This window comes from Chiloscyllium plagiosum, unplaced genomic scaffold (genome assembly GCF_037043375.1).
Source record: "Chiloscyllium plagiosum isolate Xiang-an unplaced genomic scaffold, Cpla_swu_hap1 HiC_scaffold_33, whole genome shotgun sequence".
NCBI lineage: Eukaryota > Metazoa > Chordata > Chondrichthyes > Orectolobiformes > Hemiscylliidae > Chiloscyllium > Chiloscyllium plagiosum.
The window spans coordinates 3,915,603-3,940,288 of NW_028270171.1; the positions used below are offsets into that span (position 1 = coordinate 3,915,603).

Here is a 24,686-nt window from a genome sequence, read left to right on the forward strand (position 1 = left end):
ACAGGCACACGCACACGCACACAGACATACCCTCACAGACACACCCTCATAGACATACACTCACAGACACAAGCACACAGACACACCCTCACAGAAACACGCACACACCCTCACAGACACACCCTCACAGGCACACGCACACAGACACACACTCACAGACACACGCTCACAGACACACCCTCACAGACACACCCTCACAGACACGCGCTCACAGGCACACGCACACAGACACACCCTCACAGACACACCCTCACAGACACACGCTCACAGGCACACACACACGCACACGCACACAGACATACCCTCACAGACACACCCTCACAGACATACACTCACAGACACAAGCGCACAGACACACCCTCACAGACACACGCTCCCAGGCACACGCACACAGACACACCCTCACAGACACAGGCACACAGACACACGTTCACAGACACACGCTCATGGACACACCCTCACAGGCACATGCACACAGTCACACCCTCACAGACACAGGCACACAGACACACGTTCACAGACACACCCTCACAGACACACACTCACAGAAACACGCACACAGTCACATGCACACAGTCACACCCTCACAGACACACACACACAGACACGCCCTCACAGACACATGCTTACAGACACACGCTCACAGGCACACGCACACAATCACACCCTCATAGACACAGGCAAACAGACACACAATCACAGTCACATGCTCACAGACACACGCTCACAGTCACATGCTCACAGGAACATGCACACAGTCACACACACACAGTCACACCCTCACAGACACACGCTCACAAAACACGCTCACAGGCACATGCACACAGTCACATATCACAGACACATGCACACAGTCACATGCTCATAGACACATGCTCACAGGCACATGCACACAGTCACACACACAGTCACACCCTCACCGACACACGCAGACAAGCTCACAGTCACACGCTCACAGACGCATGCACACAGACACACGCTCATAGTCACACTTTCACAGACACGCGCACACAGTCACACACACAGTCACACCCTCACCGACACACGCAGACAAGCTCACAGTCACACTCTCACAGACGCATGCACACAGACACACGCTCATAATCACACTTTCACAGACACATGCTCACAGTCACATGCTCACAGGCACATGCTCACAGTCACACCCTCACAGACACACGCTCACAGAAACATGCACACAGTCACACGCTCACAGACAGATGCACACAGTCACACGCTCACAGTCACATACACACAGTCAGACACATGCACACACGCTCACAGACACACACTCACAGAAACACGCACACAGTCACACGCTCACAGTCACATGCTCACAGACACACGCTCACAGTCACATGCTCACAGGCACATGCACGCAGTCACACACACAGTCACACTTTCACAGATACATGCACAGTCACACGCACACAGTCACATGCTCACAGTCACACGCTCACAGACACACGCACACAGTCACACGCTCACAGTCAGACATACACAGCCACACCCTCACAGACACTCGGACACAGTCACACGCTCACAGTCACATGCACACAATCACATGCTCACAGTCACACACACAGTCACACCCTCACAGACACACGCACACAGTTACACCCTCACAGACACACACACAGTCACACCCTCACAGACACATGCACACAGTCACACCCTCACAGACACACGCACACAGTCACATGCACACAGACACACAGGCAGTCACAGTCACATGCATACAGTCACATGCACACAGACACACGCTCACAGACACACAGGCAGTCACAGTCACATGCATACAGTCACATGCACACAGACACACGCACACAGACACACAGGCAGTCACAGTCACATGCACACAGACACACGCACACAGTCCACGTTCACAGTCACATGCTCACAGACACACAGGCAGTCACAGTCACATGCACACAGACCCACGCTCACAGACACACACACACAGTCACACCCTCACAGACACATGCTCACAGAAACACGCACACAGTCACACGCTCACAGTCACATGCTCACAGACACACGCTCACAGTCACATGCTCACAGGCACATGCACGCAGTCACACACACAGTCACACGCACACAGTCACACGCTCACAGTCACATGATCACAGACACACGCACACAGTCACACGCTCACAGTCAGACATACACAGTCACACCCTCACAGACACACGGACACAGTCACATGCTCGGACACACACGCAGTCACACACACAGTCACACCCTCACAGACACATGCTCACAGAAACACGCACACAGTCACACACACACAGTCACACGCTCACAGTCAGACATACACAGTCACACCCTCACAGACACACGGACACAGTTACACCCTCACAGACACACGCACAGTCACAACCTTAATAGACACATGCACACAGTCACACCCTCACAGACACACGCACACAGACACATGCTCACAGACACACAGGCAGTCACAGTCATATGCATACAGTCACATGCACACAGGCACACACACACAGACACATGTTCACAGTCACACGTACACACAGACACACAGGCAGTCACAGTCACATACACATAGACACACGCTCACAGACACACACACAGTCACACCCTCACAGACACACGCTCACAGAAACATGTACAAAGTCACACGCTCACAGTCACATGCTCACAGACACACGCTCACAGTCACATGCTCACCGGCACATGCACGCAATCACACACACAGTCACACCCTCACAGACACATGCACACAGTCACACACACAGTCACACCCTCACAGACACTCGCACAGTCACACGCACACAGTCACATGCTCACAGTCACACATACACAGTCACACCCTCACAGACACACACACACAGTTAGACCCCCACAAACACATGGAGACAGTCACACCCTCACAGACACACGCACAGTCACATGCACACAGACACACTCTCACAGACACACAGGCAGTCACAGTCACATGCATACAGTCACATGCACACAGACACACGCACACAGACACTCACACAGTCACACCCTCACAGACACACGCTCACAGATACACGCACACAGACACACGTTCACAGTCACACGCACACAGACACACAGGCAGTCACAATCACATGCACACAGACACATGCTCACAGACACACACACAGTCACACCCTCACAGGCACACGCTCACAGAAACACGCTCACAGACACATGTTCACAGTCACACGCACAGACACACAGGCCGTCACACTCACACGCACACAGACACACAGGCAGTCACAGTCACACACATAGACACACACAGACACAGGCACACAGACACATGCACACAGACACACAGGCAGTCACAGTCACACGCAGACACACACACACAGACACACACACAGTCACACACAGACACACGTTCACAGTCACACGCTCACAGACACGCTCACAGAAACACACAGACACACGCACACAATCACACTCTCATAGTCACACACAGTCACACTCACACAGTCACACCCTCACAGACACACGCACACAGTCACACCCTCACAGACGCACGCGCACAGTCACATGCTCACAGTCACACCCTCACAGACACACGTTAACAGACACACGCACAGTCACACACAGTCACACCATCACAGTCACACCATCACAGTCACACCCTCACAGACACACACAGTCAAACGCACACAGACACAGACACATGCACACAGACACACAGGCAGTCACAGTCACATGCACACAGACGCACACGCAGTCACACACACAGTCACACCCTCACAGACACACGCTCACAGAAACACGCACACAGTCACATGCTCACAGTCACATGCTCACAGACACACGCCCACAGTCACATGCTCACAGACACACGCTCACAGTCACATGCTCACTGGCACATGCACGCAGTCACACACACAGTCACACCCTCACAGACACATGCACGCAGTCACACACACAGTCACACCCTCACAGACACACGCACAGTCACACGCACACAGTCACGCGTTCACAGTCACACATACACAGTCACACCCTCACAGACACACGGACACAGTCACAGTCACATGCTCACAGACACATGTTCACAGTCACGCGCATACAGACACACAGACAGTCACAGTCACATGCACACAGACACACGCTCACAGACACACACACAGACACACATTCACTGTCACACGCACACAGACACACAGGCCATCACACTCACATGCACACAGACACACAGGCAGTCACAGTCACACACATAGACACACACAGACACAGACACATGCACACAGACACACACACAGTCACACCCTCAAAGACACATGTTCACAGTCACATGCTCACAGACATGCTCACAGAAACACACAGTCACACGCTCACAGTCACACACTCACACTCACAGACACACGCACACAGTCACACCCTCACAGTCACACACAGTCACACTCACACAGTCACACCCTCACAGACACACGCACACAGTCACATGCTCACTGGCACATGCACGCAGTCACACACACAGTCACACCCTCACAGACACATGCACGCAGTCACACACACAGTCACACCCTCACAGACACACGCACAGTCACACGCACACAGTCACGCGCTCACAGTCACACATACACAGTCACATCCTCACAGACACACGGACACAGTCACAGTCACATGCTCACAGACACATGTTCACAGTCACGCGCATACAGACACACAAACAGTCACAGTCACATGCACACAGACACACGCTCACAGACACACGTTCACAGTCACACGCACACAGACACACAGGCCATCACACTCACATGCACACAGACACACAGGCAGTCACAGTCACACACATAGACACACACAGACACAGACACATGCACACAGACACACACACAGTCACACCCTCACAGACACATGTTCACAGTCACATGCTCACAGACACGCTCACAGAAACACACAGTCACACGCTCACAGTCACACACTCACACTCACAGACACACGCACACAGTCACACTCACACAGTCACACCCTCACAGACACACGCACACAGTCACACCCTCACAGATGCATGCACACAGTCACACCCTCACATACACACGCCAACAGACACACGCACAGTCACACACACAGTCACACCATCACAGTCACACACAGTCACACAGTCACACCCTCACATACACACGCACACAGACACATGCGCACAGACACACACACAGACACACAGGCAGTCACAGTCACATGCACACAGTCACATGCACACAGACACACACAGTCACACGCACACAGATACACAAACAGAGACACACGATCACAGACACATGCTCACAGACGCACACACATAGACCCACACACAGACACACAGGCAGTCACAGTCACACGCACACAGACACATGCTCACAGTCACATGCACAGACACACGCACACAAACACACAGGCAGTCACATTCACACAGACATCCACACACAGACACACACACAATCACACGCACACAGACAAATGCTCACAGTCACATGCACAGACACACGCACAGAAACACACAGGCAGTCACATTCACGCGCACACAGACACACACTCACAGACATACAGGCAGTCACACGCACACAGTCATGCACTGTCATAGACACCCTCACAGTTACAGACACACACACAGTCACAGACACACTCATAGTCACACATGCACAGTCACAGATAAATGCACAAGCACACACACACAGTCACAGATGCACAGACATAGCCATATAAACACATACACACAGTCGCAGACATAAGGCACAGACACACAGAGGCAGACACGTGTAAACACACACACGGACACAGATACACACACACACACCTGTATACACACAAACTCACTCATGCACATTCAGACACAGACAGACACAAACAGAGACTCAGACACACACTCACTCACTCAGATACACAAACACACACACACACGTACACACATGAAACAATCTATTTATTGGCTTGGAATACATAAACCCCAGGTGACAAATTCTGCTCCATTCAATCTTTGCTGTGCTTGCCCAGTGTGGGAGCAGGTAAAATCTCTGCATCCTGTGGCTGTCATTTGTACCACAGCAGGGTCTGTTTCTTGATTCAGCGTGCTGCATGTTCACTGAATCTCATTACTGGACATCTGAAGAAGCGATGAGCCTCAGTTAGCAGCCCCAACGATCTCAAAGCACGTCAGTCTTCAATAACCTGCAGCCCTGCCTGCACTGAACAAAGGAAAATAAGGTTCATGACCATTCTCAGGCTCGATGTTTTGCTGCAGCAGGACTCAGCTACAAGCTTTGGGAACGGGGCCTTAATAGTTTCTGTTGATTTACAATATTTCTATTACCAGGGTGCTCAGACATCAGAGGAAACACTGATTTAAATTAATGGGCATGAGAGACCTGCGGGAGATGAGTTTGCTTTAACACAGGGTATTGTTCCAGGATACATCCCTGAAAGAATAGTGGAAGCAATTCAACAATAGTTTTCAAATGGGAATCAGATAAATACTCAGAAAGGAAATATTTGCAGGCAAAGGACTAACAAAGGGGAAGAGGAAGGAATTGGATCAGTATCTCAGACTGCAGCACAGACACACTGCTCTGTCTGAAATACTGGTGCTCTGTAAGATTCAATGATTGCATCGATATGTTTACCAAGGCTCAGGCAGTATCACGATTCATGTTCCCATTATAACACAGAGCCATTCCAGTGAATGTCAAACTGTTGTTCTGTAAAAGAATATGTGACACTATTTGATGACAATGAATCATTACAGGGTGGCAGGCCACAGGCATGCTGGGATAAGGTAATGATATCACTGATCAAAGTTTATCCCATTCTTAGGAAAAGATATTCAGCCTCCTCAATCCAGAATCCAAGTCTGACTCTTTCAGTTGGAAATTCGGCACCAAGTGCCTCACCAAAACCTTTCCACCATCTACAATACACGTGGCAGGAGAGAGTGACCTTTCCCGTGACAGGATGAGTGAGGGCCCAGCAGTCGACGTCATCAGGACAAGGCACCTCCTGTTTGATTGATCACCCCTCCATCACTCTCAACATCCCCTCCCTCCTCCTCCAACGCTCAGTAGCAGCAGGGTAGTCCATCAATAACATGCACTGCAGAAAATCACCAAGGCTCCTTACACAGCACTTTCAAAATCCATAACCCCCTCCCCCATCATTATCCACAAGGACAAGGGCAGCAGATACATGGGAACACCACCCCCTGCAAGTTCCCCTCCGAGCCACTCACCATCCTGACTTGGAAATATATCACCGTTCCTTCACTGTTGCTGGGTCAGAATCCTGGAATCCCTCCCTAAGGGCATTGTGGGTCTACCTACATCACATGGACTGCAGCGGTTCAAGAAGGCAGCTCACCCCCACCTTCTCAAGGGGCAACTAGGGACGGGCAATAAATTCTGACCTTCTAGTGATGCCCCTATCCTAGTGTGTGCACTTGATGATGGTGATGGTGACAGACACAATCATAATGTTAGCACACTGGAGTGGGTGTGTCTGTGTGTTTGTGTGTCTGTGCATGTGTGTGCATCTGTGTGTGCGTGTCTATGTGTGCGTCTGTGTGTGTATGCCTGTGTGTGTGTATGTCTATGTGTATATCTGTGTGTATATATGTCTGTGTATCAGTGTGTGTATGTATGTGTATCTGTGTTGTGTGTGTCTTTATATGTGTGTGTGTGTATGTCTGTGTATGTGCGTATGTCTGTATGTGCGTCTGTGTGTGTACATGTGTGTCTGTGTGTGTATGTGTGTGTCTCTGTGTGTATATGTGTGTGTGTCTGTGTGCATATGTGTGTGTTTCTGTGTGTGTGTATGTGTGCGTCGGTGTGTATGTGTGTGTGCATGCGTGTATGCCTGTGTATGTATGTGTGTGTGTGTCTGTGTATGTGCCTGTGTGTATGTGTATGTGTGTCTTGGTATGAGCGTGTGTCTTGGTGTGTGTGTGTCTGTGTGTATGTGTGTGTCTGTGTGTGTCTATGTGTGTGTCTGTGTATGTGTGTCTTGGTGTGAGTGTGTGTCTTGGTGTGTGTGTGTGTCTATGTGTGTGTGTCTGTGTGTCTTAGCATGTGTCTGTGTGTGTGCGTCTGTGTGTATGTGCGTGTCTGTTTGTGCATGCGTGTGTGTGTCTCTGTATGTGTGTGTGTGCCTGTGTATGTGTGTCTGTATATGTGTGTGTCTCTGTGTGTGTCTATGTGTATGTGTGTCTTGGTGTGTGTGTGTGTGTGTCTGTGTGTCTTGGTGTGTCTGTGTGTATGTGTGTGTCTGTGTGTGTATGTGTGTGTGTCTTCGTCTATATGTGTCTGTGTGTGCTTCTGTGTGTGTCTGTCTGTGTGTGTATGTTTGTATGTAAGTGTGTGTGTCTGTATGTGCGTCTGTGTGTGCGTCTGTGTGTGTCTGTGTGTGACTGTGTGAATGTCTGTGTGTGTATGTGTGTGTGTCTGTATGTGTATGTGTGCGTGTGTCTGTGTATGTGTGTGTGTATCTGTGTGCATTTGTATGTCTGTGTGTATGTGTGTGTATGTGTGCGTCTGTGTGTGTCTGTGTGAGCATGTGTGTGTGTCTGTGTGTATCTGTGCGTGTGTTTGTATGTGTGTTTGTATGTGTGTATGTGTGTGTCTGTGTGAGTCTGTGTGTGCGTATGTATATGTCTGTGTATGTATGTGTGTGTGTGTGCGTGTCTTGGTGTGTGTGTGTATCTGTGTGTCTTGGTGTGTGTCTGTGTGTGCATCTGTGTGTGTGCATGTGTCTGTGTCTGTGTGTGTATCTGTGTGTGTTTGTGTGTATGCGTGTCTGTGTATGTGTGTGTTTGTATGTGTGTATGTGTGCATGCCTGCGTGTGTGCACGTATGTGTGTGTATGTAACTGTGTGTGTCTCTGTGTGTCTGTGTGTGTGTCTGTGTATGTGTGTGTGTCTCTGTGTGTGTCTTGGTGTGTGTGTATGTGTGTCTTGGTGTGTGTCTGTGTGTGTATGTGTGTGTGCGTCTGTGTGTGCATGGTGTGTGTCTGTGTGTATGTGCGTGTGTTTGTGTGTGTATGTATGTGTGTCTGTGTGCATGCGTATTTGTGTGCATGTCTGTGTATGTATGTGTGTGTCTCTGTGTGTGTCTCTGTGTATGTGTCTTGGTGTGTATGTGTGTCTGTGTGTCTTGGTGTGTGCCTGTGTGCGTGTCTCTGTGTGTCTGTGTGTGTATGTGTGTCTATACGTGTCTGTGTGTGCTTCTGTCTGTGTGTATGTTTGTGTGTATATGTGTGTGTATCTGTCTGTGTGTGCGTCTGTGTGTGTCTATGTATGTGTGTCTGTGTGTGACTGTGTATGTCTGTGTGTATCTGTGTGTGTATGTGTGTCGGTATGTGTGTGTGTCTGTGTGTATGTGTCTGTGTATGTGTGTCTGTATGTGTGTGTGCCTGTGTGTCTGGATGCTGTCTAGTTGGAGCTGGATGTATCTTGTTAGATAGCGACATGGAGCAGAGCAGTTAGCAGCCTGGAGATTGTGGGGCAGGGTCTCTGAACAAAACTGAGAGACAATTCCTGGTGATCAGACTGGACTGGAGACAGTGAGGCACTGAACTTTGGTTCAAAGCCTTTAGAGTCAGTCGATTGGAATGAAAAGTGAGACACATAAGAATAACCAGAAGGATTTCTGGGATGGCAGGACTGACGTGTGAAGAGAGACTGGACCGTTTAGGACCATATTCACTGACGTTTAGAAGAATCAGGAAGAATGTCATTATCACCTTTAAAATTCTAACAGGTCTAGACAGAGTAAACACAGGAAGGATGTTCCCGATGATAGGGGAATCCAGAACCAGGAGTCACAGTCTAAGGATGTGGGACAGGCCATTTAGGACTGAGATGAGGAGAAATGTCTTCACCCAGAGTCGTAGAGTCATAGAGACGTACAGCGCGGAAACAGACCCTTTGGTCCAACCCGTCCATGCCGACCAGATATCCCAGCCCAATCTAGTCCCACCTGCCAGTACCCGGCCCATATCCCTCCAAACCCTTCCTATTCATATACCCATCCAAATGCCTCTTAAATGTTGCAATTGTACCAGCCTCCACCACTTCCTCTGGCGGCTCATTCCATACACGTACCACCCTCTGTGTGAAAAAGTTCCCCTTAGGTCTCTTTTATATCTTTACTCTCTCACCCTTAACCTATGCCCTCTAGTTCTGGACTCCCACACCCTAGTGAAAGACTTTTCCTATTTACCCTATCCATGCTCCTCATAATTTTATAAGCCTCTATAAGGTCACCCCTCAGCCTCGGCGCTCCAGGGAAAGTGTGGTGAGCCTGTGGAATTCTCTGCCACAGAAAGCAGTTCAGGCCAAAACATTGAATATTTTCAAGAAGGAGTTAGATACACTTCTTAGGGCGAAAGGGGTCAAAGGTTACGGGGGAGAGAGCAGGAACAGGGGACTGAGTTAGATGATCAGTTATGATCATATTGAATGGGGGAGCAGGCTTGAAGGGCTGAATGGCCTCCTCCTGCTCCTTGTTTCAATGTGAATATGGAATATTTAATGTGCTGAATCTTTCCCTTGAGGTATATCTTCAGGACTACGCATGTGAGAGCAGAAAGTGTAAAGTGACCACATCATGATAATACAGTTTGTGATCAACAATGTCTCACTAATCAGCAGAACCACATGATTGCAGAGAGAGAGAATGAAACCAACCATCGCCAGCCTACTAGTAATTCTCGAGGCATTTTCGATAATTTTTACAGAGGCATTCATCTTGTAACAAAATAAAATCTCTCTAAGCACATATAATGCAATGGATCTTTTTGGGGCATTTGCCAGAGTCCCTGAAGTCACAAATGGGGGTGATGGTTGATGGGAACGATAACATGTATTGTTCCTGTTTTAACCATTCTCCCTGTAGCAAGGTGAGGCTCAGGAATTCTCTGCAGGAACATTGTTTGCTTGAGTCCTACCCTGACCCTCTGTTTAACAACACGACAGAGCTCCCACGATGTGTTCCCTTTATTTGAATTGTAAACTGTATCCTGTACGTTTCTTTTGCAGTACAGATAGTCGGAAAAAGCACATTTTGTCAAAGATTTTCACTTTGTACTGACCAGGCAAATTCACAAGAAATGCCAATGTAAAGGGAAAACAACATTGGATACTGTAAGAGAGGGGAATGCTGACTGGTTGGTATGTGTATTCGGATGGGTACAGGCATGTAGAATGCACCAGCTATATGATGATTGGCAGTTACCTGCCAAGCGTTTTTAAATCAGGAAGGTTGACTCTGGTGAAGGCATTAGCTAGAGAAATGATCCAGAAAGTGGCTGGTAGCTGTTTATTGAGTTGAAATAGTGATGGTGTTTGTATGTGCTTGAAATAAGAGGCTTATAGCCCGTCACCAAGTAACCCTTTATTTACATGTGCACGGTAGGTGGGCTCTGACCAGCCAGCTCAGAGCCAGGCCCTAGAGTGAGGAACTCACTGAATCCCCATTTATTTCCCATATGAAACATTCTTGACACTGATCCAGCTTCCATACAGCCAGCTGTCAGAGGGAACAGGGGGTCTGACACTCCTGTTTTACTTTTCCTTTTCCTGCCCTCCCCAGACCCCATGTTGTGTGTGTGCAGGTGTGAGACACAGTGAGAGACACAAGGTGTACAAATCTTTATTCAAATTCCAACACCAGGAAGATAGGAAAACACCCGAGTGGCCAGTAACAAGCACTGCCCTTCACATCAAAGGGCAGTGCTGTGTGATCAAAACAGTGAAGGGGAGGGTAGGGATTAAATCAAAATAGAGTTGGAGGGAGAAATGATGCACTCCACTCCCTGCGGCGCCCACCTCTCCCTGAACAGCTCCAGGGTGTTGGTGTAGACCGCGTGCTCCTTCTCCAAGGACACCCGGGCCCTAACGTAACCGCGGAAGAGGGGCAGGCAGTCGGCCCTAACGACCCCCTCCACGGCCCGCTGCCTGGACCTGTTAATGGCCAGTTTGGCCAGGCCCAGGAGCAGACCCACAAGGAGGTCTTCAGACCTGCCCTCCCTCCTCCGTACCGGGTGCCCAAAGATCAGGAGCGTGGGACTGAAGTGCAACCAAAAGCAGAGGAGGAGGTTTTTAAGAAAATCAAAAAGGGAGTGCAAACGCCCACACCCAATATATACGTGCTCCACGGACTCCACAGCGCCACAGAACAAGCAGTTGGGCTGGGAGTCCGTGAACCACCGCAATCTGCGGTTGCAGGGGACTGCTGCGTGCAGCACCTTCCAACCCCTGTTTATTTTTTTTTCTTTCGCGGTGAGGGGGCAGACCTGTTTGGGGAGGGTCCCCAAGGCAAGTCCCAGGCAGCCCCAAAATTGAGTCCCAGGCAGCAGCAGTGAGGTAGGCCCCAAGCAGCAACAGCTGAGGCAAGTCTGGACGGGGTCCCAGAGACCAGCAATGGGAGTGCTGGTCTCTTCTTCTTCTCCTTCTTCCTTCCTTCCTCTCTCTGTAGGGCAGCTGGTCCAGGGATAGTCCCCTTCAAGGAGAGTCCTTGCACATACACTCACAATAGGCAAACACCCGGGTGGCCAGTGACAAACACTGCCCTTCACATCAAAGGGCAGTGCTGTGTGATCAAAAACAGTGAAGGGAAGGGTAGGGACTAAATCAAAATAGAGTTGGAGGGGGACACACCTCTTTTTTTTTATTTTTTATTTTTTTTTCTTTTTTTTAAATCCCCACACTACCACCTAAGTGCGGTAGTGCTTATTTTATCCCCAGCACCCATGGTGTGTGTGCAGGTGCGAGACACAGTGAAAGACACAAAGTGCACCAATCTTTATTCAAATCCCACCACCAGGAAGATAGGAAAACACCCGGGTGGCCAGTGACAAACACTGCCCTTCACATCAAAGGGCAGTGATGATGTCCTTCACTGCTCCTTCTCCAAGGACACCCGGGCTCTAATGTAACCGCGGAAGAGGGGCAGGCAGTCGGCCCTAACGACCCCCTCCACGGTCCGCTGCCTGGACCTGTTGATGACCAGTTTGGCCAGGCCCTCCTCCGTACCGGGTGCCCAAAGATCAGGAGCGTGGGACTGAAGTGCAGCCAAAAACAGAGGAGAAGGTTTTTAAGGAAATCAAAAAGGGAGTGCAAACGCCCACACCCAATATACACGTGGTCCACGGACTCCACAGCGCCACAGAACAAGCAGTTGGGCTGGGAGTCCGTGAACCACCGCAATCTGCGGTTGCAGGGGACCGCTGCGTGCAGCACCTTCCAATCCCTGTTTATATCTGTCAGCCAGAGCTCCTTGATTGTCCCCAGGTTAACAACCCCAATCAAGGATCTCATTATCAATGAGATCCACCTGGCCCTTGTTCCAGTCACTAGTGTTCTTTGTAATGTATTGGGTGCTGCGTATTAATACATGTATCTATGAGCTCATACACATGCAACACACTGTGACTCCAACTTAGATTGGTTATCAGTGTATTTTTGCAAACACTCAGGAACATTCAACAAATGTTGTCCAATAGCAGAATCATATCAGCACTGTTTTGGGTTTTTGCATGAGTGGGCCATTTGGCTATGGTCAATTAATTTATGTAAAGATCCAAGCTACATCATTAATGATGTAAGTGATCACATGACAAGACTCTTAAGAAAGATTGGTTTGTTGGTTGTGTGTTAACTCTTCCCCTGTAAATAGAATGTCCAATGTCACGAGTTTCTATAGATCCTGATCAAGGGCACAATTACAATGATAACCATAATATTTGCTCCACTCGGATCACTCTGCTTCAAACAGGATCCATGGGATCTGAGAGAACAGACAGAATGTCAGTTTAATGTGTCATATGGGAGCTGCTGACTTGGACAGTGTCACTGTCCCTCAGTGCTGTGTTGGGTACATTGTGACTCTCTGATGAAATGTCCAGAATGGGACTTGGACACACCACACTGAGTTGCCACAGAGTGTGATCCTCTTGGGGAAGGACAACACCTCAATCATGTCAGCATTGTGCTGGACGAAACCACTTTTGTCAGTGTGTGTCTAACATAGACAGGCAGGAGGCTGGGAGAATGCAGCAAGCCAGGCAGCATCAGGAGGGGGAGAAGTCAACATTTCGGGTGTAACCTTTCTGCAGGACTGGGGTTGGGTGTGGGGGGAGCTGCAGATAAAGGGGGTGGTGGGGGCAGGGTGGTGACGTGGGGATAGGTGAAGACAGGCAGAGGGTACAACCTGGTTGGTCAAGGGGAGGAATGAATCCGGTGGGTGGCTGGGAGCAGTGGAAGGGAGGGGGAGCGGCTGGGAAGGGATTCGGAGGATGGGGAGGGAGGTTTTGTTTTACAGCAGTCTGATGGACACTGAGAATTTTGCTTTACTGGGTGGGTCTGGGGAATTTACTGGTGACTGCAGCAACTTCCTCTTCCCCAACCCCTCAACTGCAACCTTCATAAATGATGAAGTTACACGGAAGACCAATGGAATGTTAGCCTGAATGAAGATGTGCAGGATAGGGTGGGTTGACCATGGGAAATTGCCTGTAGTGTCCAGGGATGTGCAGGCTAGGTGGGTTAGCCTTGCGAAATGCAGGGTTACAGGGATAGGGTAGGCTCTTTGGAGGGTAGTGCAGACTGAATGGCCTGTTTGCTCATTGTTGGGATACTATGGGCAGATTACAACAGGATCTGGACCAGATGGGCCAGTGGGCTGAGAAGTGGCAGATGGAGTTTAATTCAGATAAATGCGAGGTGCTGCATTTTGGGAAAGCAAATCTTAGCAGGACTTATACACTTAATGGTAAGGTCCTAGGGAGTGTTGCTGAACAAAGAGACCTTGGAGTGCAGGTTCGTAGCTCCTTGAAAGTGGAGTTGCAGGTAGATAGGATAGTGAAGAAGGCGTTTGGTATGCTTTCCTTCATTGATCAGAATATTGAGTATAGGAGTTGGGAGGTCATGTTACGGTTGTACAAGATATTGGTTAGGCCACTGTTGGAATATTGTGTGCAATTCTGGTCTCCTTCCTATCAGAAAGTTGTTGTGAAACTTGAAAGAGTTCAGAAAAGATTTACAAGAAAGTTGCCAGGGTTGGAGGGTTTGAGCTATAGGGAGAGGTTGAATAGGCTGGGGCTGTTTTCCCTGGAGCGTCAGAGGCTGAGGGGTGGCCTCCTCTATCTTGAGGAGACAGGCCGCCTACTTGCGGAACGTTTCAGAGAACACCTCTGGGACACCCGGACCAACCAACCCAACCACCCTGTGGCTCAACACTTCAACTCCCCCTCCCACTCCACCAAGGACATGCAGGTCCTTGGACTCCTCCATCGCCAGACCATGGCAACACGACGGTTGGAGGAAGAGCGCCTCATCTTCCGCCTAGGAACCTTCCAACCACAAGGGATGAACTCAGATTTCTCCAGTTTCCTCATTTTCCCTCCCCCCACCTTGTCTCAGTCAAATCCCTCGAACTCAGCACCACCTTCCTAACCTGCAATCTTCTTCCTGACCTCTCCGCCCCCACCCCCACTCCGGCCTATCACCCTCATATTGACCTCCTTCCACCTATTGCATTTCCAACGCCCCTCCCCCAAGTCCCTCCTCCCTACCTTTTATCTTAGCCTGCTGGACACACTTTCCTCATTCCTGAAGAAGGGCTTATGCCCGAAACGTCGATTCTCCTGCTCCTTGGATGCTGCCTGACCTGCTGCGCTTTTCCAGCAACACATTTTTCAGCTCTGATCTCCAGCATCTGCAGACCTCACTTTCTCCTAGGAGGAAAAACTGGTCTGTGTCTCTGGAGCTTTGAAGAGTGAGAGATTATATCAACAGTGACTTTTACTGTACGTCTTGAGAATCTGATATCCTCGTCCTGGAGCCTTCATTCAACTGAGCTTAGACGTTCCTAGCTTCAAATAATCCTTCAAGGTTTTAACCATAGAGTCATAGAGTCATAGAGATGTACAGCGCGGAAACAGACCCTTCGGACCGACCCGTCCATGCTGACCAGATATCCCAACCCAATCTAGTCCCACCTGCCAGCACCCGGCCCATATCCCTCTAAACCCTTCCTATTTATATTCCCATCCAAATGCCTCTTAAATGTTCCAATTGTCCCGGCCTCCACTACATCCACTGGCAGCTCATTCCATACACACACCACACTCTGCGTGAAAAAGTTGCCCCTTAGGTCTCTTTTATATCATTCCCTTCTCACCCTAAATCTATGCCCTCTAGTTCTGGACTCCCCGACCCCAGGGAAAAGACCTTGTCTATTTACCCTATCCATGCCCCTCATAATTTTGTAAACCTCGAAAAGGTCACCCCTCACTCTCTGATGCTCCAGGGAAAACAGCCCCAGCTTGTTCAGCCTTTCTCTATAGCTCAGATCCTCCAACCCTGGCAACATCCTTGTAAATCTTATCTGAACCCTTTCAAGTTTCACAATATCTTTCTGATAGGAAGGAGACCAGAATTGCATGCAATATTCCAACAGTGGCCTAACCGATGTCCTGTACAGCCGCAACATGATCTCCCAACTCCTGTACTCAATACTCTGATCAATAAAGGAAAGCATGTCAAACGAGCTATGAACCTGCACTCCAAGGTCTCTTTGTTCAGCAACACTCCCTAGGACCTTACCATTAACTGACACCCTCATTCGACTGACTGAACTGGTCCTCACTCTGAACAACTTCTCTTTCCAATCCTCCCACTGACCTTTACACCGCTGAGGCTAAACGCCAGCTCGTGGACACCTCCTCCTCCTGCCCCCTTGACCATGACCCCACCCCCCACCACCAAACCATCATCTCCCAGACCGTCCATAACCTCATCACCTCAGGGGACCTCCCATCCACCGCCTCCAACCTCATCGTCCCACAGCCCCGCACCGCCCATTTCTACCTCCTGCCCAAAATCCACAAACCTGACTGCCCCGGACGACCTATTGTCTCAGCCTGCTCCTGCCCCACCGAACTCATCTCTGCATACCTCGACACGGTCCTGTCCCCCTTAGTCCAAGAACTCCCCACCTACGTTCGGGACACCACCCATGCCCTCCACCTCCTCCATCATTTTCGCTTCCCCGGTCCCCAACGCCTTATCTTCACCATGGACATCCAGGCCCTGTACACCTCCATCTCCCATCACAAAGGCCTCCAACCCCTCCGCTTCTTCCTTTCCCCGCCGACCTAACCAGTACCCTTCCACTGACACCCTCTTTGACTGACTGAACTGGTCCTCACTGTTAACAACTTCTCTTTCCAATCCTCCCACTGATTCCTGAAGAAGGGCTCATGCCTGACCTGCTGCGCTTTTCCAGCAACACATTTTTCAGCTCTGATCTCCAGCATCTGCAGTCCTCACTTTCCCCATTAAGTGTATCAGTCCTGCTAAGATTTGCTTTCCCAAAATGCAGCACCTCGCATTTATCTGAATTAAACTCCATCTGCCACTTCTCAGCCCATTGGCCCATCTGGTCCAGATCCTGTTGTAATCTGAGGTAACCTTCTTAGCTGTCCACTACACCTCCAATTTTGGTGTCATCTGCAAACTTACTAACTGTACCTCTTATGCTCGCATCCAAATCATTTATATAAATGACAAAAAGTAGACGGCCCAGCACCGATCCTTGTGGCACTCCACTGGTCACAGGCCTCCAGTCTGAAAAACACCCCTCCACCACCACCCTCTGTCTTCTACCTTTGAGCCAGTTCTGTATCCAAATGGCTAGTTCTCCCTGTATTCCATGAGATCTAACCTTGCTAATCAGTCTCCCATGGGGAACCTTGTCGAACGCCTTACTGAAGTACATATAGATCACATCTACTGCTCTGCCCTCATCAATCTTCTTTGTTACTTCTTCAAAAACTCAATCAAATTTGTGAGACATGATTTTCCACGCACAAAGCCATGTTGACTATCCTGAATCAGTCCTTGCCTTTCCAAATACATGTACATCCTGTCCCTCAGGATTCCCTCCAACAACTTGCCCACCACCGAGGTCAGGCTCACTGGTCTATAGTTCCCTGGCTTGTCTTTACCGCACTTCTTAAACAGTGGCACTACGTTTGCCAACCTCCAGTCTTCTGGCACCTCACCTGTGACTATCGATGATACAAATATCTCAGCAAGAGGCCCAGCAATCACTTCTCTAGCTTCCCACAGAGTTCTCGGGTACACCTGATCAGGTCTTGGGGATTTATCCACTTTTAACCATTTCAAGACATCCTCCTCTGTAATCTGGACATTTTGCAAGATGTCACCATCTATTTCCCTACAGCCTATATCTTCCATATCCTTTTCCACAGTAAATACTGATGCAAATACTATTGCTCTGGACATTTTAAACTGAACTCCTTACATTGGGGTAACATCTTTCTTAACAGTTGTAAACAATCTCCCTTTCTCGAGAACAATTATTTTGCATATTCAGCTTCAGCCAAGATTTCTGCGATCTGGCAAACTCAAATCCAAAAGCTCGAAAAGAATTTCCATCTGAAAGCTTAAAACACTAAACTGCTTACTTTGTTCACTTGTAAACTCTCCCTATGCAAACGAATCCTCATCAGCCTCCCTGAACTATTTGGCTCAGACTTCTTTAAAGAAATCTCCATGGTTACAGAAATATCTACATGTTAATCATTAAATTCCTTCAGACATGCAGAAAACCCACATGCCACTAGTTGAAAATTCCAAAGCAAATGCCTTTAAAATACATTTATGAATCACACACCATACATCGCAGTGATCAATATATTTGATAGACTAGAAGAAGCTATTTCCTTTGAATGTTAAAACGGAAGTCAAATTATTTAGGCATGTAATCAAAAAGCATTGCTTCAGACAAAGAAATCTAGGACTGTTTTTTCTTAATTCATTCATGGGGTGAGGGCCTTGCTGGTCAGGCCAGCATTTATTGGCCATCTCTAATTACCCAGAGGGCAGTTCAGAGTAAACCCCATTGCTGTGGGTCTGGAGTCACATGTAGGCCAGACCAGGTAAGGATGACAGCTTCCTTCACTAAGGACATTAGTGACCCAGATGGGTGGTTCCAACAATAGATTCATGGTCATCATTAGAGTCTTCATTCCAGACTTTTTTTTGCATTGAATTCAAATTCTACCATCTGCCCTGGCAGCTTTCAAACCTGGTTCCCCAGAATGTTACCTGGGTCTCTGGATTAACAGTCCACAATAATACCACGAGGCCATTACCTCACAATGCTCTCCCCTATCGGCAATGGATCACAGGGGGATGATTACAGGGTGACACTGTGGCTCAGTGGTTAGCACTGCTGCCTCACAGTGGTAGGGACCTGGGTTCAATTCCAGCCTCGGGTGACTGTCTGTGTGGAGTTTGCACATTCTCCCTGTGTCTGTGTGGGTTTCCTCTGGGTGCTCCGGTTTCCTCTCACAGTCCAAAGATGTGCAGGTCAGGGTGGATTGGCTGTGGGAAATTGCCCCATAGTGTCCAGGGATGTAAAGGCTGGGTGGAATAGTGATGGGGAAACGTAGGGGGATGGGACTGGATGGAAAGCTCTTTGGAGGGTCAGTGTGGACCAGTTGGGCCAAATAGCCAGTTTCCACATGTTGGGATTCTATAATTACAGGACTGAGCCTGGTATATTTTTGTAACAGTATCGAGGAATAGGGAATAAAGTTTGGTAAACAGACTTGAGATCACAATCAGCTACAAACTAATAGGATAGCAGATCAGCTCCATAGGGCAGAAAGGCCTCCCCTGTTCCTGTGACAATGACGTGCAGAAGGCCACCTGCTGTTCAATCGATTAAGTCCCAGTTTATGTCTGGAACATGTTGCATCTTGATGCAGAATCACACCACCCACCTGGAGGTAGGAAATCTCCTGGGAGGGGAGAGAAACCAGATTTTTAAAAGCCTGGCCAATGAAAGAGAAAACAATGATCTGAAAAACACATTCGCTCTGAACACAACTCCTACCAGCTCCAGCACGCTGCATGAGATGTACAGAACGAATCTTTCACTCATATGCAAATATTGCAAAGGTCTTGCCCACAAGTCCATGAGTGTTTTCACTGAATGTTGAGCTTCATTAGAACCAGTTTCAAGCTTTTTCAGAAAACGCTAGTCTGCAGATACCCCGTCTGTAATTAGTAATATTGCCACACTGCACTGAGCAGGGCATTACTGTTTATTGGAGGATGACCCAGTGGTTTGCTTTGCCAATGCAGGCTGCTATCGAGTGTCCAAAGGTTTGTTGATGGCCACAGTTCCAATTGACAAGTTTAGATACCAGATGGTTGTCTGAAATTTTATAATGATCCTGGTTCAAGTCGTCTCTGGCGAATGGAATTCTATTAATGAGATTAGTTGTGTCAACTTAGATCATCTCTCAGATGGAGCTGAGCGGAGAACATAGAACATAGAACATAGAAGAATACAGCGCAGTACAGGCCCTTTGGCCCTCGATGTTGCGCCGATCCAAGCCCACCTAACCTATACTAACCCACTATCCTCCATATACCTATCCAATGCCCGCTTAAATGCCCATAAAGAGGGAGAGTCCACCACTGCTACTGGCAGGGCATTCCATGAACTTACGACTCGCTGAGTGAAGAACCTACCCCTAACTTCAGTCCTATATCTACCCCCCCTTAATTTAAAGCTATGCCCCCTTGTAATACCCGACTCCATACGCGGGAAAAGGTTCACACTGTCAACCCTATCCAACCCCCTAATCATCTTGTACACCTCAATCAAGTCACCCCTAAACCTTCTTTTCTCTAATGAAAACAGCCCCAAGTGTCTCAGTCTTTCCTCATACGATCTTCCTTCCATACCAGGCAACATCCTGGTAAACCTCCTCTGCACCCGTTCCAGTGCCTCCACATCCTTCCTATAGTATGGCGACCAAAACTGCACACAATATTCCAGATGCGGCCGCACCAGAGTCTTATACAACTGCATCAGAAGGGGTTTTATCAATTGGACATGGTCCATCGGAGGTGAATGGAAACGATTTTAACCTTTAATACTGTCTGGAATGCATCGCTGTGGTGGCCAAGTCACTGAGTGTATGTAAGACAGAGATAGATAGGTTCCTGATTAGTAAGGTCAGGAGAATGAGCTTGAGAAACGTATCAACCATGACTGAATGGTGGAGCAACTCGATGGGCCAAATGGCCCAATTCTGCTCCTATATTTTATGGTCTTATGCAATGTAATGACTTTTCCCAATTAGCTCACTGTTTAAGAATCAGCAATTACCTGTTTAAAACGCAGAGGGTTGTGAGGCTTTGAAATGCTCGACCTGAGAAGCTGGTGGAAGCAGAGAGAATGTTTAAGGCAGAGCTGGAATAACGGGGGAAGGGGGGAGATTGTCAGGAGACTTAGAAACACAGAAAAAAACAGTAGAAGAAGGCCATTCAGCCCTTTGACCCTGCTTCCCCCATTCAATATGATCATGGCTGAACATCCTACACAACCCCTATTTCTGCTCCCTCCCCCATGTCCTTTGATCCCTTTAGCCCTAAGAACTGTATCCAACTCCTTCTTGACAACATTCAATACTTTGGCCTCAACCACTTTCTGTGACAGAGAATTCCCCAGGCTCCCTGCTCTCTGGGTGAAGACATTTCTCCCCATCTCGGTCCGAAATGGTCCATCCTTTATCCTTAGACTGTGACTTTTGGTCCTTGACTCCCAGGTCATTGCGAACATCCTACCTCTGTTTACCCTCTCTAGTCCTGTTAGAATGTTATAGGTTTCTAAAGATTTCTCATTCTTCTAAACTCGGGTGAATATTGTTCTAAATATATAGTCATAGAGTTGTAGAGCAGTAGAGCACAGAAACAGATCTTTTGGTCCAACTCATCCACGCTGACCAGATATCCCAAGCTAATCTGGTCCCATTTAGAATATAGAACATAGAACACAGAACAGTACAGCACAGTACAGGCCCTTCGGCCCTCGATGTTGTGTCGACCTTTTACCCTTCTCTAAAATCAAACTAACCTACATAACCTTCATTTTACTATCATCCATGTCCCTATCCAAGAGTCGCTTAAATGTCCCTAATGTCTCTGACTCTACTCCCACTGCTGACAGTGCATTCCACCCACCCACCACTCTCTGTGTTAAGAACCTACCTCTGACATCTCCCCTAAACCTTCCTCCAATCACCTTAAAATTATGTCCCTTTGTGATAGACATTTCCACCCTGGGAAAATGTCTCTGACCATCCACTCTATCTCTGCCTCTCATCATCTTGTACACCTCTATCAAGTCACCCCTCATCCTTCTTCACTCCAATGAGAAAAGCCCTAGCTCCCTCAACCTTTCTTCATAAGACATGCCCTCCAGTCCAGGCAGCATCCTGGGAAATCTCCTCTGCACCGTCTCATCCTTCCTACAGTTAGCTGACCAGAACTGAATAAAATATTCCAAGTGCACTCTAACCAGGGCTTTACAGAGCTGCAGCTTAACCTCACAGCTCCGAAACACGATCTCCTTGCTAATGAAAGCCAATACACCATATGGCTTCTCAACAACCCTATCAACTATTTGCCAGGATTTGGACTATATCCCTCCAAACCCTTGCTATTCATATACCCATCCAGGTGCCTTTTAAATGCTGTAATTGTAACCAGCCTCCACCGCTTCCTCTGGCAGCTCATTCCATACGGACACCACCCTCTATGTGAAAACGTTGCCCCTCAGGCCCATTTTAAATCTTTCCCCTCACACCGTAAACATTTAGCCCTCTAGGTTTGGACTCCCTTCCACAGGGAAAAGACTTTGTCTATTTACCCTATCCATGCCCCTCATTATTTTATAAACCTCTATAAGGTCACCCCTCAGCCTCCGACGTTCCAGGGAAAACAGCCCCAGCCTGTTCAGCCTCTCCCTATAACTCAAATCCTCCAACCCTGGCAACATCCTTGTAAATCTTTCCTGAACCCTTTCAAGTTTCACAACATCTTTCCGATAGGAAGGAGACCAGAATTGCACACAATATTCCAACAGTGGCCTAACTAATGTCCTGTGCAGCCGCAACATGACCTCCCAACTCCTGTACTCAACACTCTGACCAATAAAGGAAAGCATACCAAACGCTGCCTTCACTATCCTATCTACCTGTGACTCCACTTTCAAGGAGCTACGAACCTGCACTCCATGGTCCCTTTGTGCAGCAACACTCCTCAGGACCTTACCATTAAGATTTGGCCATTCCAAAATGTAGCACCTCACATTTATCCAAATTAAGCTCCATCTGTCATTCCTCTGTCCATTTGCTCATCTGGTCCAGATCCTGTTGTAATCTGAGGTAACCATCGTCACTGTCCACTACATCTCCAATTTTGGTGTCATCTGCAAACTTACTAACTGTACCTCTTATGCTCGCATCCAAATCATTTATATAAATGATGAAAAGTAGTGGACCCAGCACCGATCCTTGTGGCACTCCACTGGTCACAGGCCTCCAGTCTGAAAAACAACCCTCCACCACCACCCTCTGTCTTTTACCTTGGAGCCAGTTCTGTATCCAAATGGCTAGTTCTCCCTCAACTCTGTATGATCTAATCTTGCTAACCAGTCTCCCATGAACCAATCCAATCTCAGTCCTGCCATCCCAGGAGGAAGAGAAAACGTTGATTTGAGGTTCTAATCAGGTCAGCAATGTTCTTATTGAATGGGGATTGGGCTGAATGGCCTCCTCCAAATCCGGATTTGTTTGTTTGTTTCAAATAAACAAATGCAGTATTTCCAGAAGAAATTTAGCCAATTATGTCCTAAGATTGTAAAAAACAGGAATAGCAGAAGTTCCTTCAGCCACTGAGTCTTATCCAGCCATGACTGCCCTTGACATCAAGGCAGCATTTGATTGTGTGCAGCATCAAGGAATCCTGGCAAAACCACAAATGATGGGAATTAGGGAGAAAAGTCTCTGCAGGGTGGACTCATATGCAGCACAGAGGAAGATGGTTATGGTGGTTGGAAGCTTGCTCCAGGACATCCCTGTAGGAGTTCCTCAGGGGAATGTCCTCAGCCCACCCATCTTCAGCTGCTTCATCAATGACCTTCCTTCCAACATAAGATCAGTAGTGGGGATGTTCACCGATGATTGCAGAATGTTCAGCACCATTCACCACTCCTCAGATATTAAAGCAGTCCATGTCTAAATGCAGCAGGATCTGGACAATATCAAGGCTTGGGCTGACAAATGGCAAGTAACATTTACTCCACACAAATGCCAGGCAATGACTATCTCCAACAAGAGAGAATTCCACTGTCATCTCTTGACATTCAATGATGTTACCATCACTGAATTCCCCCAATATCAACATCTGGGCAGTTACCAACGTTCAGAAACTGAACTGGATTAGTCATATAAATACAGGGGCTGCAAAAGCAGGTCAGAAACTTGCACTCCTGCAGCAAGTAACTCACCTCCTGACTCCCCAAAGCCTGTCCACCATCTGCAAGGCACAAGTCATAAGTGTGATGGAATACTCCCCACTTGCCTGGATGGGGGCAGCTCCAACAACACTCAAGAAGCTTCACACCATCCAGGACAAAGCAACCCCTGGTTGATTGTCACCACATCCACAAGCATCCACTCCCTCCATCACCGACGCTCAGTAGCAGCAGTGTGTACTATCTCCAAGATACACTGCAGAAACTCACCGTGGCACCTTAAACAGTGCAAAAATAAAGGATCATGGATGAACTTTAACCTCGACATTCCATATCCTTTAATTTTATGTCAATACCAAA

General features: G+C 48.3%; 1 protein-coding gene across 1 annotated transcript in view; it reads left to right on the top strand.

Moving 5' to 3' along the window:
* LOC122542106 (calcium voltage-gated channel auxiliary subunit gamma 2a) overlaps positions 1–24,686 on the top strand; it is a 142,824-nt gene that overhangs the window by 75,063 nt on the left and 43,075 nt on the right. The window lies entirely within an intron of this gene.